This window comes from Ornithorhynchus anatinus, chromosome 20 (assembly GCF_004115215.2).
Source record: "Ornithorhynchus anatinus isolate Pmale09 chromosome 20, mOrnAna1.pri.v4, whole genome shotgun sequence".
NCBI classification, from domain to species: Eukaryota; Metazoa; Chordata; class Mammalia; order Monotremata; family Ornithorhynchidae; genus Ornithorhynchus; species Ornithorhynchus anatinus.
The window spans coordinates 10,866,543-10,882,808 of NC_041747.1; the positions used below are offsets into that span (position 1 = coordinate 10,866,543).

A 16,266-nucleotide genomic window follows, 5' to 3' on the forward strand; every position below is an offset into this window, starting at 1 on the left:
TGTCCAAATCTTCCCACAGGTTCTGTTCCATCATAGACCCCGCATGTCTAATTGCTTCATGTAGACTGATCTGTCTCTGTCTCTCTTCTCCAACTGTCTACTACACTTATAGACTGGGAAGCAGCATGGTTTAATGGAAAGAGCACTGGCCTGGGAGCCAGAGGGCCTGGGTTCTAATCCCCGCTCCACCACTTGACTGCTGTGTGACCTTGGGTAAGTTGCTTAACTTTTCTGTGCCTCAGGTCCCTCATCTGCAAAATGGGGATTTGATGCCTCTGCTTCCTCCTACTTATAATGGGAGCTCCATGTGGGACCTGATTATCTTGCATCTATCCCAGTGTTTAGTACAGTGATTGGCACATAGTAAGAGTTCAACAAATACCAGTTATTACCACACCAGTTGTGATTTTGCTTCCTCGTGTCTTTAAAATATTTCTTCTTTCCACCCTGTTTATCATTTTCCCACTTCAGCTCGCCACGTGGCAGCTTTTTGAGTATCCTGCTGTCATCCGTTCTCATCCCCTGTCCTGCTCAGGACAAAGCGTGATGTGATGAGCTTTGCATTAATGTGGGTGACCCGACTGCACCCCAGGTCTTGGTTGTCTGTATTCTTGCCTTTCTGCTAAATCTCATATATCAATAGTTTTGGTGGAACTGCAGTTAAAAAAAAAAAAAAAAAGTTGGTATTTGTTAAGCGCTTACTATGTGCAGAGCACTGTTCTAAGCGCTGGGGTAAACACAGGGGAATCAGGTTGTCCCACGTGGGGCTCACAGTCTTCATCCCCATTTTACAGATGAGGGAACTGAGGCACAGAGAAGTTAAGTGACTTGCCCACAGTCACACAGCTGACAAGTGGCAGAGCTGGGATTCGAACTCATTAGCCCTGACTTCAAAGCCCGTGCTCTTTCCACTGTGCCATGCTGCTTCAGTAGAATTTGAATGTGGTATCTATAATAGATCCAGATCCTACAGCCTAAAGAAGATTGGGGATTTTAATTGCTCTGTTCCTTCAGAATAATAATAATAATGATATGAATAAGAACAGATCAATCCATCGTATTTATTGAGCACTTACTGTGTGCAGAGCACTGTGGCAAGTACTTGGGAGAGTACAGTATAACAGAGTTGGTAGGCATGTTCCTTGCTCACAAGGAGCTTACACCATCTAGAAGAGGAGAATCCTCTGGGTTAAAGGAAGGTATGGACTTCCTCTCCTAAATGATTGGAAATATTGTTCCTGGGAGGAGGATTTCTCCAAGTGTGCTTACTCTTTATTTACTGCATTTGCTTAGCGTTTACTGTTTGCCAAACACTGTCCTAAGTGCTGGGGAAAGTTACAAGATGATATTAGATAAGAACCCTGGCCTTTAGGAGGCCTACGATCTAAAAGAGGATGCACGGGGGTAGGGGGTTGGGGGTGCTGGTGACAGACACACAGGAACCAGAGTGAACCTATGAAGAAAACCCAGTAAATACGGAAAACATGGGAAACAATAAAAGCTGCACTGTGTTGCCATTGAAGGAATAGTTTTCAGTCTCCTTAGAGCTACCGCAGGGCTGCTTCTAAAATTAGCTGGAAATGAAGAGAGGATTTAGGGATTCCTATTTGAGTGAGGGGAAAGCTGTGAAATGTGATTTGTAAAAATTGAGACAACTAGTAATCATAAATCTCAATTTCATGTTCTCCCTTTCTGAGATGCTATAACCAAACAGACTGTAGCTATGTACACAGCAATGCGGATGCTACGATGCTACAGAATACATCTGAGATGAAACATTCTTGAAGAATATTCCAAAGCAGAACCGTATTGCAGGCTTCTAAGACTTTCATCTATCTACTGCACTTCCCTCTTCTAGCAATGTCCTTATTCCATTTGCATAAGCCTACTCATAAAGGGCTGTGCCTGACTGATTTTTCAAGTTAATGGTAGTCAGGACACTTGGGAAGAAGATTTATATTGGAGATGCCAGGGTTCAGCGAATTCCTGAAGAGTTTTACAGAGAAATGAATCTTTCTCCTCCATTACAATAGTGTGGGGAATAAACTCAGAATAGTTGCTATAATGTAGCTATCACAGGTAGGAAGTGCCATCAGATGGGTTTATAAATCTTTCCCGACGTCGACCGCTTGCACTACAAAAATGGGCTGCTCTTCATTCTTTCCCATTCAATTGGCGATAATAATGATGGCATTTGTGAGCGCTTACTACACGCCTAGTGCTGGATTAGGTACAAGATAACCAGGTGGGTGCCATCCCTGTCTCACATGGAGCTCACAACCTAAGGGGAAGTGAGAACAAATATTCTATCACCATTTTACAAATGGGGAAACTGAAGCCCAGAGAGGTTGTGACTTACCCAAGGTCACATAGCAGACAAGTGGCTTACCCAAGATTACAACCCTGGCCCTCTGACTTCTAGGCCTATGTTCTTTCCACAAGGCCATGCTGCTTCTCACTGAAGTTGCACATAGTTTCATGTTTGTCTCCCCAGGTAAGTGTATGCTCTTTGTGAGGAGGCAACATGCCACCTTGCTATTCTGTACTTCTCAAGGGCCTAGAACGGTGCTGAGGACAGTGCTTACTGAGAATTCAATAAATGCCACTGTTACTGCTGGTCTAGGCCTAGCATAGACATTTACTCCATACCAGATCACTCCCTGGGAGATGGAGAAGAGCTGTATGATTACCAGATTAATTACACCAGACTTTTTTCCCAGTGCAATTCATTAAGAACTAAAGAAAATGATCCAGTGAGTAATTTTCTGAATAATCAGGTGTCCAACTTGCATCTTGTAATGTGCCAAAGCAAAGACAACCTGGTCTTGCTTGGTTTCCAGATTAACTGTGTTATTCTGTGTATTCACCCAGGTACATGTGGCTTGAATGATCTGAAATCGGCAGACAATGGAATGTGCATGATTGGAAATATCTTAATCAATCCATCAATCCATACATGACATTTACGGAGCACTTGGAAGAGTCAGTAGACATATCCCCTGACCATAAGCAATTTACAGTCTAGAGGGGAGAGATGGATATCAAAATAAAAATAAATTACGGCTATGTGGGCCTCAGGGTGGGGTATGTATCAGGTACTTAAAGGTATCTAGTGAATTATGACTCAGTTACATCATTTTTAGCAAGATGCGGGATGGGGATAGGAAACCAGAGGCTCAGAAACATTGGGAGCTACTGGGTCTGCTGGGAGGGGAGAAACCCAATGTCTGAGAAGCTTAGAGCAGTTTGTGTCCAAGGATTGGGGCATTTATCTGTGGCCTGGACGTGCTCAGAGACTGCCCCTTCCAAGTGCAGCATAGTGTAGTGGATAGAGCACAAACCTGGGAGTCAGAAGGTCATGGGCTGTAATCCCGGCACCTCAACTTGTCTGCTGCGTGACCTTGGGAAAGTCACTCCACTTCTCTGGGCCTCAGTTTCCAGAGAAAATGGGGATTTAATACCTGTTCTCCCTCCTACTTAGACTGTGAGCCCCATGTGAGAGCTGATTAAATTGTATCTACCCCAGTGCCTGGCATATAGTAAGCACTTAACAATTACTATTATTATGATCAGCTGGTGCTCAGAACTGCAGTGAGGCAGTTGGCCAGGAAGTCTAGGCTCAGGGAGAGTTCCAGGCAACGTCTGCTAAAAGCACACTGTGCCCTTCAAAGGAAAAAAACACTAAGTGAATCCTATTTCTGACTTCGACCGACAGCCTGAGATGACCGTTCCAAGCCTCCTCTGCCATTCCCGCCACTCTTTCTTTCATTCACTGTTCTGCAATTTATTTATCTTAATGTCTGTCTCCCCCTCTAGACTGTCATTGTGGGCAGGGACTGTGTCACATTGCTCTATAGTACTCTCCCAAGCTCTCAGTACAGTGCTCTGCAAAGAGTAAGCACTGCATAAATATGATTGACTGATTGATGATTCTTCCCATTTTCAGGCATTTGACCCAGCAGGCATAACAGTGCCTTTAGTACTGCCACGCAGGCCAAAAATACCAGTTCTCCTGCCTCCCGAGCAAATACAATCAGTGATTTCCCAAGCAACCGCACCACTTCAAAGTGTTCCAGAATCACTTCTCCTCAATCTGTTTCCTTCCCTTGTGCAATAAGGAAAAAGAGTGAATTAAATGTGCTTGATAGCACCCTTGTAGTGGAGCTTGAATGAGGTGTTGACTTCCACCCTTAGAGACGTAAACATCGTGTGCTCCAAACGACTTGGATTATTTCCAAAGGCTTCTGCCCAACTTGTAGACTGACGGATCCCTAAATAAATTGCACAAGCCCTGCCGACACAATATGCCGGATTGAAAGTCCTTTACCCCTTGGTGCTTTGGGAGGAAGCTTGGAGATTAGAAAGGGTTTATACGGAGCACAACACAAGAGACCCATTTATGAGCCTCTGGCAGATTTTAGCCAACAAATGTTTGCTGGCCATATCGGTTTCCAATCTCCTCAACCAGACCCGGTCCTTAATCCCGATCTTCCTGCCAGGAGCACTCTCACAACCGTGGACTGGAGCACCTACTCTGAGGCAGAGCCCTGTATTGAGTGCCTATTTTGTCCAGAGCACTGTATTGAATGCCCAATGTGTCCAGAGTGCTGGACTGAATGCTTAGAAGCAGTGTGGTCTAGTGAAAGAGCCCAGGCCTGGGAGACAGAGGACATGGTTTCTAATCCTGGCTCAGCCACGTTCAAGCTCTGTGACAATGGGAGAGTCACTTAACTTCTCTGTGCCTCAGTTCCCTCATTTACAAAATGGGGATTCAATACCCGTTCTCCCTCCTACTTACATTATAAGCCCCATCTGGGACCTGATTATCTCATTTCTATCCCAGCGTTTAGTACAGTTCTTGACCCACAGTGAGCACTTAATCAATCAATTGTATTTATTGAGCACTTACTGTGTGCAGAGCACTGTACTAAGCACTTGGGAGAGAGCAACACAGAGTTGGTAAAACAATACCACAAGTATTATTACTATGTCCAGAGCACTGTACCAAATACTACGTGCAGAGACCTGTTCTGAGCCACTGCTACATGCAGAAGACTGTACTGAGCACTGTTCACTTTTCTCAATCTGATTATTACAATGCAGGGAGGTCAGACTAGAGCTGGAGAAATACAGGTGAAGGACATCTGAGATGACTAGCGGATTAAAGAAGCACTCAATAAATACGATTGAATGAATGAATGAATGAATCCTTTCATACAAGGGCAGTATGACAAGGTATGGTCTCTTCAGTCTGAAAAGATGTAGGCTGAGAAGAAATGGGTTTGAAATTTATAAAATCATGAAAGGTGGAGTCAGGGATGTTGAGAAATTACTATCCCCATATCCCACAAGACCAGGGCCAGGGGCATTCTTTGGAGCTTTAAGGTGGAAGCTCATTTTTTTGTTTGTTTTTATGGTATTTGTTAAACACTTACTATGTACCAGGCACTGAAGTAAGCACTGGGGTAGGTTCAAGATAATATCTTGGACACAGTCCATGTCCCAAATGGGGCTCACAGTTTTATCAATCGACGGAATTTATTGAGCACTTACTATTTGCAGAGCATTGTACTAAGCTCTTAGGAGAGTACAATAGTGCAGAATTAGCAGACCCGTTCCGTGCCCATAAAGAGCTTACAGTCTAGAGCAGGAGGGAATTGAGGCCCAGAGAAGTGATCCCAAAGCCACACAGCAGACAAGTGTCAGAGTCGGGATTAGAACCCAGGTCCTTCTGAATCCAAGGCCCGTGGTCTTTTCACTAGGCCATGCTGCTTCTCGTTGTGAGCCGGGAACGTGTCTACCAACTCTGTTACATTATCCTCTCCCAAATCCTTAGCATAGTGCTCTGCCCACCAGTCCTTAAATTCTTAAGCTTAAATGACACCTCAAAATAAATGCTACCTCCAAATCCCAGCCAAAATCCCAACCATATTTCTTAGGAAAATGATGGCTTTTTATGGGATACTTGTCAGGAGATGGACTACCAGGTAGGGACTGCTTTGTGTGAACTGCAATTAGATGTCTTGTGTCTGCCACATGTCTTTTGTGATACAAAATTACATTGGATTGTTAGTGATTTCATTTCCAATAGCAAAATTGATTCTGTACTGTACATCTGATTTGTTGTTAGCTGGGTACAATATTATTGATTTAGACGTTGAACCTGCTCTTTACCAGGGCTGTTATACTGTTCTGCCTTAATGATTTGTTTGGATTTATATGTGGATTTAATTTGATAGTTTTGTTGTTATACTAACAAACTTGGAGGAATAAACAAAAATGGGGTTTTTAAATGCCTGATTGGAGGAGTGGGTTTAAGGAGTCACAGATATGATATCTGATAGGAATATTCTAGGCTTGATTTCTGATTTACAGTCATTTTTTAGGGTGTGTAAATACTGAAAAGCAGCATGGCCTAGTGGATAGAGCCCAAGCCTGGGAGTCAAAAGGACCTGGGCTCTAATTCCGGCTCTGTCACTTGCCTGCCGTGTGATCTTGGGAAAGTCTCTTCACTTCTCTGTGCCTCAGTTAACGCATCTGTCAAATGGGTTTAAGACTCGGAGCCCCATTTAGGACAGAGATTGTGTCCAATTCGATTTGCTGGTATCCACCCCACTGCTTAGTAGAATGCCTGGCACATAGTAAATGCTTAGCAAAGACCACAATTATTTATCATTATTCACCATAGATAACTATAGAACTGCAATTTACCCAGGCAGATTGGAAACCTTAGCCCCTATAAGCTCTGAAAGAGGTTCTTGTTGATAATATTAGAAAAATCCAGGGAGCTTTGGCTTCTCCATGGTGTTTTCCACAGCTTGTCTCCCAACTCGGTCAGTCACTGAGGTGGAAATGGAGAAGGAGTGAGATCTAGAGGATAGAACATGGTCCTGGGAGTCAGAAGGACCTGGGTTCTTATCCTAGCTCTGCCACTCATCTGCAGTGTGACCTTGGGCAAGTTACTTCACTTCTCAGGGCCTCGGTTACCTCATCTGTCAAATGGAGATTAAGACTGTGAGCCTCATGTGGTACAGGGACTGTGTCCGACCTGATTACCTCGTATCTAGCCCAGAGCTTAGAACAGTGCCTAATAGATAGTAAGCACTTAACAAATACCACGCTTAGAAGTGGCAGCCCGTGTGATGTCACATACGTTTCTGGATATTTTCACATTCCACATGGAAAGTCTGAGTCCACTCAGCTCTTATCAACTCCATTATCATTTTAACCACGTTGTTCATTATCCCTGAGGTTTCAAGAGAATCTGTAAACCACATGAAACCATCAGCCAATGAGGTAATTATTGATTCTTCTCTTGGTACAAATCCTTGGTTATCGCATGCTAACGAGTAAATCAACTCGGACAGCTACTGAATCTGCAGAGGTGATATAGCTCCGGAATGGAAATTGGTGGGATTTGGCCGGAAGAAGACAGACTAGAGAAAAAGTCACCCACTGGAAATGTTTCCCAAGTCAAAACTCACCTATGCTGGGCGGCAACAGCATGGGAGAGAATCTAGGGTGGAGACTCAAGTTTAATGTGCGGAAGAGGGCAGTGGTAGACCATTTCTGCATTTTTACCAAGAAAACTATATGGATATACTACAAGAACAATTGCAGATGGAGATGGGACATTCTGGGCAAGATGTGCCCCTGGAGTCGCTATGGGTCAGAGACGACTCGACAGCACAAAACAAGAAAAGACAAATATTTGTTAAGCACTCATTATGTGCCAGGCACTATAGTAAGCTCTGGGGTGGATGCAAGCAAATCAGAATGGACACAGTCCCTGTCTCACATGGGACTCATGGTTTTAATCCCCATTTTAAAGATGAAGCAACTGAGGCACAGAGAGGAGAGGTGCCTTGCCCAAGGTCACACAGCAGACAAGTGGCAGAGCCAGGATTAGAACCCAGGTCCTTCTGACTCCCAGGCCAGGCCTCTATCCATTAGTACATGCTGCTTCTCAATGTAATTAATATATGAGATGTCACTGTTCAGACCACAGGAGTCTAACTGAATTTTCAAGCTTCTGGAAAGTGAAAATCCCTTCAAGGATCTCTGAGACAACAACCCTTCAGTCCTATAAACCAATCAATGGTATTTATTGAGCACTTACTGTGTGCAGAGCACTGTTCTAAGCCCTCGGGAGAGTAAAAGGCAATAGAATTGGTTGACACCGGGATCTATTTGCATGGAAAAGTCCTTCACTCCAACCCGTCTTGGAGATGCTTTAAATATTGGTTCCTGCAACTTAAGTAAATATTTTAGCTTAGTTTCATTGGTATGGATCATATCTGGCCTCTCATTTGAAGTGACCAAATGTCAGCTATTGCCAGAGTGTAAGGAAGCAGTAGGATGAGGTAAGCATTTAGTAACAACTGGAAACACACTGAGCTTTTAGACGCTTTTAGGCTTATGGTTCAGAAACTAACATCTATCATCAGCTGGGCTTCCACCATTTCCTCTGGTGCTTTAAACAGAGATGTTCGTGGTCTACAAAAATCAATATTTCTTTATTGCAGGGCTGGGGAGATTTGGCGTCTTCCCACCCAGAGGTTATATGTGAAGAAAGTTGAAAATCTGCACGGTACCAATACCCTTACCTTCTGTCTAGTCCATTAGTCGGTCAATCATATTTATTGAGTGCTTACTGTGTGCAGAGCACTGTATTAAGCCCTTTGGAGAATACAATGTCACAATATAACAGACACATTCCTTGCCCACAATGAGTCTGGATAGGGTAGATTAGTTGGGAAAGGCTTTTTGGAAGAGGTGGGATCTTAAGAATAACAGTTGTGGTATTTGTTAAGTGCTTACTGTGTGTCAAACACTGGACTAAGCACTGGGATAGATACAAGATAATTGGGCTGGATACAGTCCCTGTCCCACATGGGTTCACAGTCTAAGTCAGAGGGATGAGGATTTAATCCCCATTTTACAGAGGAGGTAACTGAGGCATAGAGAAGTTTTGTGATATGCCCAAGGTCACACTGCAGACAAATGGCAGAACCCAGATTAGAAGCCAGGTCCTCTGACTCCTAGGCCCATGTTCTCTCCACTAGGCTGCTTCTAAGTGATTCCTTAATGCCACCTGTGACTTTGGGGTTTAAATATTTTTCTGGAATTGGTTCTACTTTAATTTGAAAGATTTTGAAGTCTGCATACCCCCAGACCACAGAAGCAATGCATAAGAACTCTGACCCCCCAGTTTTTTTTGTGGTTTTTGTTAAATGCTTACTATATGCCAGGCACTGTCCTAAGCACTGGGGTAGCTGCAAGATAACCAGGTTAGACACAGTCCATGTCCCATATGGGGCTCAGTCTTATTCTCCATTTTACAGTTGAGGTAACTGAGGCCCAGAAAAGTGAAGTCATCTGTCCAAAGTCACACAGCAGTCAGGTAGTGGAGATGGGATTAGAAGCCAGGTCCTTCCAACTCCCAGGCCACTAGGCCATGCTGCTACTTTTTACATATATATTTACATTCATATAAATATGAATATAAGACTAAGCGAAGTTTCTTTCTGGGAGAATGACCTCTTTTTTTTTCAAAATGAAATTTTCTTTTGTTGCCCCAGTGAGCTGAAAGGAGCTTCAAAGCAAGTATAGACAAAAGGCAGCACACCCTGGATCCTGGAAAATATAGAACACTTTTTAAAAGACAGAGATTCAACAGTGTCAGAGAGACTCAAGGGTCAGGCAGAGAAGAATTACCTGAAATGCAGCCAAAAGTAAGCAGTTTGCAGTGTCCCTTTTTCTTCCACAAACCATTGCTTCAAATCCTAAAAAAAAAGGAACATAATCATGTTGGGTGTTTTAAATATATTATAAATTATTTATTTATATTAATGTCCATCTCCCTCTCTGGATTGTAAGTTTCTTGTGGGCAGGGAATGTATTTACCAACTCAGTTGTCTTGTTTTCTCCCAAGTGTTTAGTACAGTGCTCTTGCTCATAGTAAAGAAGCATTCAATAAATACCATTGATAGTGGTGATGTTTCAGGAACATGTACAGATATATGTATATTCATATACATATATGTGTGTATCTATATGTAATTAGTCATCCGTGTGTAGGATTTTTAAATATAAAAATTTATAAATAGAACTCTGCTCTATTGTACTCACCCAAGCGCTTAGTACAGTGCTCTGCATGTAGTAAGTGGTCAATATATAATATTGATTGAGGGGGATGAACACAGATATTAGCAAGATACCCAAGCAGCTGCCAGTAATAAATAAATCAATCACTGGTATTAATTGAGTGCTTATAATGTGTGGAACACTCTACTAATCCTCTGAAAGACATACAAGCACATGAGGTGCATGCATGTTCAAGAGTATGCCTTTGCTGACAACCGACACGTGGAATGAATACGTGTTCAAGAGTGTGTCTGAACTGAAATAAAGACACGTGGAACGCATGTGTGTTCGAGAGTGCACCTGAGCTGCCATATCGAAACATGGAATGCATACATGTTTGGGAGTGCATCTGAACTAACATGTAGAGTTCTTATGTGTTTGGACATAACTGGCATTTGGACTCACGGAGTGCTTGGGTGTTACTGAGTGCAGCATAGCTGACATTTGGATTGGGAGTGTTTGCATGCTTGAGAGTGTTACAGAGAGGAATGATCACCCCAGCTGTGACATATTGTAGAAATAGATTGAATTTTATTTAAAATGCTTCTTTCCTCATTAAGACCCCAAAAAAGGACTCAAATTGCATTGCTTACATCTTGCTAGCAAATTGTTATGCAGTAAACAGAGCATATTTGACTTAGTGCTTTTGCCAAAACCCGAATAATGTAGCTTTTTCCAACTCTTGTAAGTTGTAAAGCGATTGAGTTTAATTGTTTGGAAATGGAGGCCCTTGGTTTACTTACATTATTGGCAAACATCTGGAAATTAGTAATATGGGCTTGAGGTAAATGTGTTGTACTGATCACTTGAAACCAATTGATTCGAAGTAACGGGAGCTTTTATGCGGGGGTGTGAATTTAGGCTTGTATCTATGGGTACTTACATGGACTCACACATTGTATGCTTCTGTTTAATGTTAAGTGGCAAGACAGGATTAAAGCCAATGTGGTCATGGAACTAGTCAAACCATCAGCATCAGAGCAACATCCATAACATCCCAGCATTGCTGGATCAAGTTTTCCACTGGGATGTGATATTTCTGAAGCTTTTTTATTGGGTCCCTAAAATGCTTCTTTAAATCAAATGGTCGATCGAATTTATTGAATGTTTACTGTGTTCAGACCATTGTACTAAGCGCTCGGAAGAGTCTTGTCTCACGTGGTCGAGTCGTCTCTGACCCACAGTGACAACACGGCCACATCTCTCCCAGAACGCCCCACCTCTATCTGCAATCATTTTGGCACTGTATCCATGGAGTTTTCTCGGTAAAAATCCAGAAGTGGTTGACAATTGCCACCTTTTGTGCAGTAAACTTGAGTCTCTGCCCTCGACTCTCTCCTGGGCAACTGCTGCCCAGCCCAGGAGAGTTTTGACTTGTAGCAGATTGCCTGCCACTGGCTAGCCACTGCCCAAGCTAGGAGTGGAACGGGCAGGCCTCTGCTTGACTCTCCCTCTCATAGACGAGACTGGTAGAAGACTGGAAACTCTCCAGGTGTGACCCTGGGAGGGCTTGGGAGAGTACAGTATAACAATATAAAAGAGTGGGTAGGCGTATTCCCTGTGCACAATAAGCTTTTGCCCTTCCTTGTAATTAATGATATTTATTATCTACTGTGTGCAGAATGCTGTACTAAGCGCTTGGCAGAGTACAGTACAACAGAATTGGTAGATACGTTCCCTGCCCAAAAGGAACTTTTGCCTTTCCATTTAATCAATCACGCATATTTACTGAGTACCTACTGTGTGCAGAACATTGTACTAAGCGCTTGGGAGAGTACAATACAACAGACTTGGTAGATACGTTCCCTGCCCATAATGAGCTTACAGTCTAGAGGCGAGTTTACAATCTAGCATGTAGCACGTGGTCCAAGGGGAAACATACCCCCACCGGTGACACGGACGCATTTTGAGGGTACAAAACCAATCCTGTATCGTGAGGTAAAACCTGCTGTAAAAACACACCCTCATGGTCCAGAAGGGTTAAGCAATCCATTGGAAAAACATACCCAGCAGGAACTCAGTAATCCCAGAAAGTGATAATGATGAGGACAATGTTGTAATCGAGTTCTTTGGTAGGGTTTCACTTAGGACAAAGTGTTCTGTTCTTGTCGGCTCCTATTAAACTGGCTGCTCCGTTGAAAAAGGCAGAGATAATAAAGAAAGTGTTTTATGAGGGCAGAGAGCTGAAAAACCTCAAAGAGGTAAACACCCATGGCTTCTAGAAGTTGTGGGAAAGGTAAGTGTGTAAGGTATTAAAGATGTGTTTATGGAAGGTCAGGCTTTGGGGGCAAGGGGCGGCGGGGGGGGGGTGTTTGTGTATGTGTCTGTGGGTGTATGTTTGTAGGTGTGTGTATGTGTGTGTGTGTTTGTGGGCGGGTGTGGGTATTCCCCTGTGGAATGACTGTGACTAGTCAGGCCAATTTACCCCCTTTGGCTTCAGTGATGATGAACTGGTGCCTTTTTATTTTATGGTATTTGCAAAGTGCTTACTCTGTGCCAGGCACTGTAACAAGCGCTGGAGTAAATCCAAGATAATTGGGTCAGACACAGTCCCTGCTCCACATGCGGCTCACAGTCTTAATACTCATTTTCCAATTGAGGTAACTGAGGCACAGAGAAGTGAAATGAGCAGGGTGACCTAGTGGATAGAACACGGGCTTGGGAGTCAGAAGGAGCTGGATCTAATCCCCGCTCCACCACTTGTTGGCCGTGAGGCCTTGGGCAAGTCACTTCACTGGGCCTCAGTGACATCATCTGCAAAATGGGGGATGAAGACTGTGAGCTCCATGTGAGACATGGGCTATGTCCAACCTGATTAGCTGGTATCTACCCCAGGACTTGGTAATAATAATAGTGGTATTCGTTAAGCGCTCACTATGTGTCAAGCACTGCTGTAAGCACTGGGGTAGATACAATTAGACTGTAAGCCCCCAATTAGACTGTAAGCCCATCAAACGGCAGGGACCGTCTCTATCTGTTGCCGACTTGTTCATCCCAAGAGCTTAGTACAGTGCTCTGCACATAGTAAGTGCTCAATAAATACTATTGAATGAATGAATGAATGAAACAAGCTAATCAGGTTGGACACTGTGTCTGGCACATAGTAAGCGCTTAACAAATACCATTTAAAAAAAAATAAATAACTTGCCCTGCAGATGAGTGGCAGAACTGGGATTAGAAGCCTGGGACTTGTTGGGAAGCAGAACCCCCAAGGTTTGGGAGGGAAAGAAGCACTCCCCACCCCTTGTCTGCAACGTAAAAGACCGATACAGCACCAGGGCCTGGGGGCCTCAAGGGCTGAAGGGTGGCACTGCCCGGTTTAGCAGCTCCCAGACTTCTGAGAAGGGACAGAGCCAGTCTTCGGATGCTTCCTTTTGCCCTCCTTGTGTCACTTGGCTCTTGGATCTGACAGGAGGGCTTCCTTCTGACTCTGCCCAGAGGCAGCAGTAATAGTAGATCAAATACAAAGCGTTTCTCCCAGGGGGCGAGGGCATGGACAACATCTGATGCCCAGGGCAGCGCCGGTCCCTGATGCTGAGCCTGGAAGGGCCCCCACCCCTTATTGCCATGGCAATGACAGAAAGGCGAACTCCCACCCCAACCCCTCTGCCTCTCCACGCCTAAAATGCCCTTCCTGTTTTCCCGGAACCTGTAGCTGAGTGGTTTCACTGCTGACCCACTGAAGAGGGAAATCAATTCATCAGTCAATAGCATTTATCGAACACTGAGTGTAGGGCACTGTACTTAGCCCTTGGGGGAGTAGAGCAGAATTATTATTATTATTGATATTATATCGATTTTTGTTAAGCACTGCCCTGTGCTAAGCTCTGGGGTGGATGCAAGTTAATCAGGTCGGACAGAGTTCCTATACCATACGGGGATCACCACCTAAGGGAGAGGAAGAACGGGAAAGTAAATTATTCCCCCATTGCTGAGGGTGTCGGATGTGTGATCTGGCAGGACTCCGGTCCTAGCTACATTGAGGGTGAGGAGGATTTCCATGGATTTCCGACACAGGCAACAAGAAGGCTGTAAGGGGAAAAGCAGTGTGGTCTAGTGGGTAGAGCATAGGCCTGGGAGTCAGAAGGACCTGGGTTTTGATCCCAGCTCCGCATCTTGTTTGCTGCATGACCTTGGGCAAGTCAGTTCGTTTATCTGTGCCTCATTTTCCTTATCTGTAAAATAGAGATTAAGAATGTGAGTCCATGTGGGACATGGACGGTGTCCAACCTTGTATCTACTCCAGAGCTTAGTACAGTGCCCGGAACATACTAAGCCCTTAACAGATCCCATTAAAAAAAAAAAGGAAGTATTTCCAGTCAGAATCGAAAGCAAGCGAGGGAAAATTGAGTGTTTTCCATATGTTGGATTACCCAAGGATGGAAACAATGCCCATCCCTGACTCCACTCACGTCTACGTTTACATATGCAAATCTAAGTCGGTATGTACCGATATAGGTTAGTGGAGAAAGTGGTGTATTTGCTCTCTGGGTCAAAGCGGATTAAAGGCTGTTCATCTTCCTGGATGGGTAAACTACAAGTCCAGAAATCCTCAAAGCAAATCCCTAGGAAAGCAAAGGCAACATTTTCTTCCTGGCAGCGTGAAGACAGAAGATACTGCTCTTGGAACCATCTTTACAGGCTCCCGTTATCAGCGAGAATATCATTGTTGCAGCCCGGATCCCCAGCTGCGATTCCCCCAATTCCATTCTCGATGTTGCTTCTAACGATAATAATTAAGTGCTTAGTATGTTGCCGAGCACCGTTCTAAGCTCTGGGGCAGATACAAGTTAATCAGTTTGGAAATGGTCCCTGTTGTATATGGGTCTCGCCTGGACTGTAAACTCATTCCTCAATCCATCAATCGATCAATGGTATTCGTCGAGTGTTCACTATGTGCAGAGCACATCACTTAGCGCCTGGGACAGTACAATGTCCACCGTGAGTTTCCAGTCTAGGAGGGATTCCTATGCCAGCTTCCTGCTTCCACTCCATTCCGATTCTGTGGCTCCCAGGCAATCCCACCCCTCCACCCCAACTCAGTAACCAGTGGTATTTATGGAGCGCTTACACTGTGCAGCGTTATGCACTAAATGCTTGGGAGAACGTAATAAAGTTAATAGACATAATCCCTGCCCTCGAAGAATTTACCATCTAGCAGGGGAGATCGACTTTAAAATAAAAAAACAGGGAGGGGAAGAGACTGGGTTTAAAAATATTTCTATAATGTGCTGAGGGGGAGAGGAGGAGCTGGTGGGAGGGATTACTTAAGTGTTTAGGTGGGAAGACTCAAGTGCACATGTGACAGTCGATTGTATTTACTGAGCGCTTAATGTGTGCAAGGTACTGTACTAAGCACTGGGAGAGTACAATATGGGGATAAACAGACATATTTCCTGCCCCACAGTCTAGAGGGGGAAACAGATATTAGGAAGTTACCCCCATCATCATCATCATTATTATTTGTTAATAATAATAATAATAATGTTGGTATTTGTTAAGCACTTACTATATGCAGAGCACTATTCTAAGCACTGGGGTAGACACAGGGGAATCAGGTTGTCCCACGTGGGGCTCACAGTCTTAATCCCCATTTTGCAGATGAGGTAACTGAGGCACAGAGAAGTTAAGTGACTTGCCCACAGTCACACAGCTAACAAGTGGCAGAGCTGGGATTCAAACTCATGACCTCTGACTCCAAAGCCCGTGCTCTTTCCACTGAGCCATGCTGCTTCTCTATTTGTTAAGTGCTTACTATGTGCCAAGCACTGTTCTAAGCACTGGGGTATCCACAAGTTAATCAGGTTGGACACAGTCCCTGTCCAGCATGTGGCTCACAGTCCAAGGAAGAACAGACATTGAATCCCCATTTTGTAGATGAGAGATCTGAGGCACAGAGAAGTAGATTGACTTGTCCTAGGCCACACAGCAGGCAGGTGGAGGAGTCACCCAGGTCCTCTGACTCCTGTGCTATACCCACTAGACACACGGCTTCCAGAGACATTGCTCTGAAAAGCACATCAACATACCCCTAGACTGTAAGTTTGTTATGAGCAAGGAACGTGACCGTTAATTCTGTTGCAGTGTACTCTCCCAAGCACTTAGTTCAGGGTTCTGTAT

At 44.2% G+C, this 16,266-nt stretch overlaps 1 protein-coding gene across 1 annotated transcript in view; it reads right to left on the minus strand.

Annotated features, from left to right (window-relative positions):
• Positions 1-9,717: 9,717 nt before the first annotated feature.
• Positions 9,718-16,266, minus strand: part of IRS2 (insulin receptor substrate 2) — a 55,932-nt gene continuing 49,383 nt past the window's right edge. The window contains exon 3 of the mRNA XM_029047894.1: positions 9,718-9,785. The gene's annotated coding sequence lies outside the window, so the exon portion shown is untranslated. The remainder of the gene's footprint in view (positions 9,786-16,266) is intronic.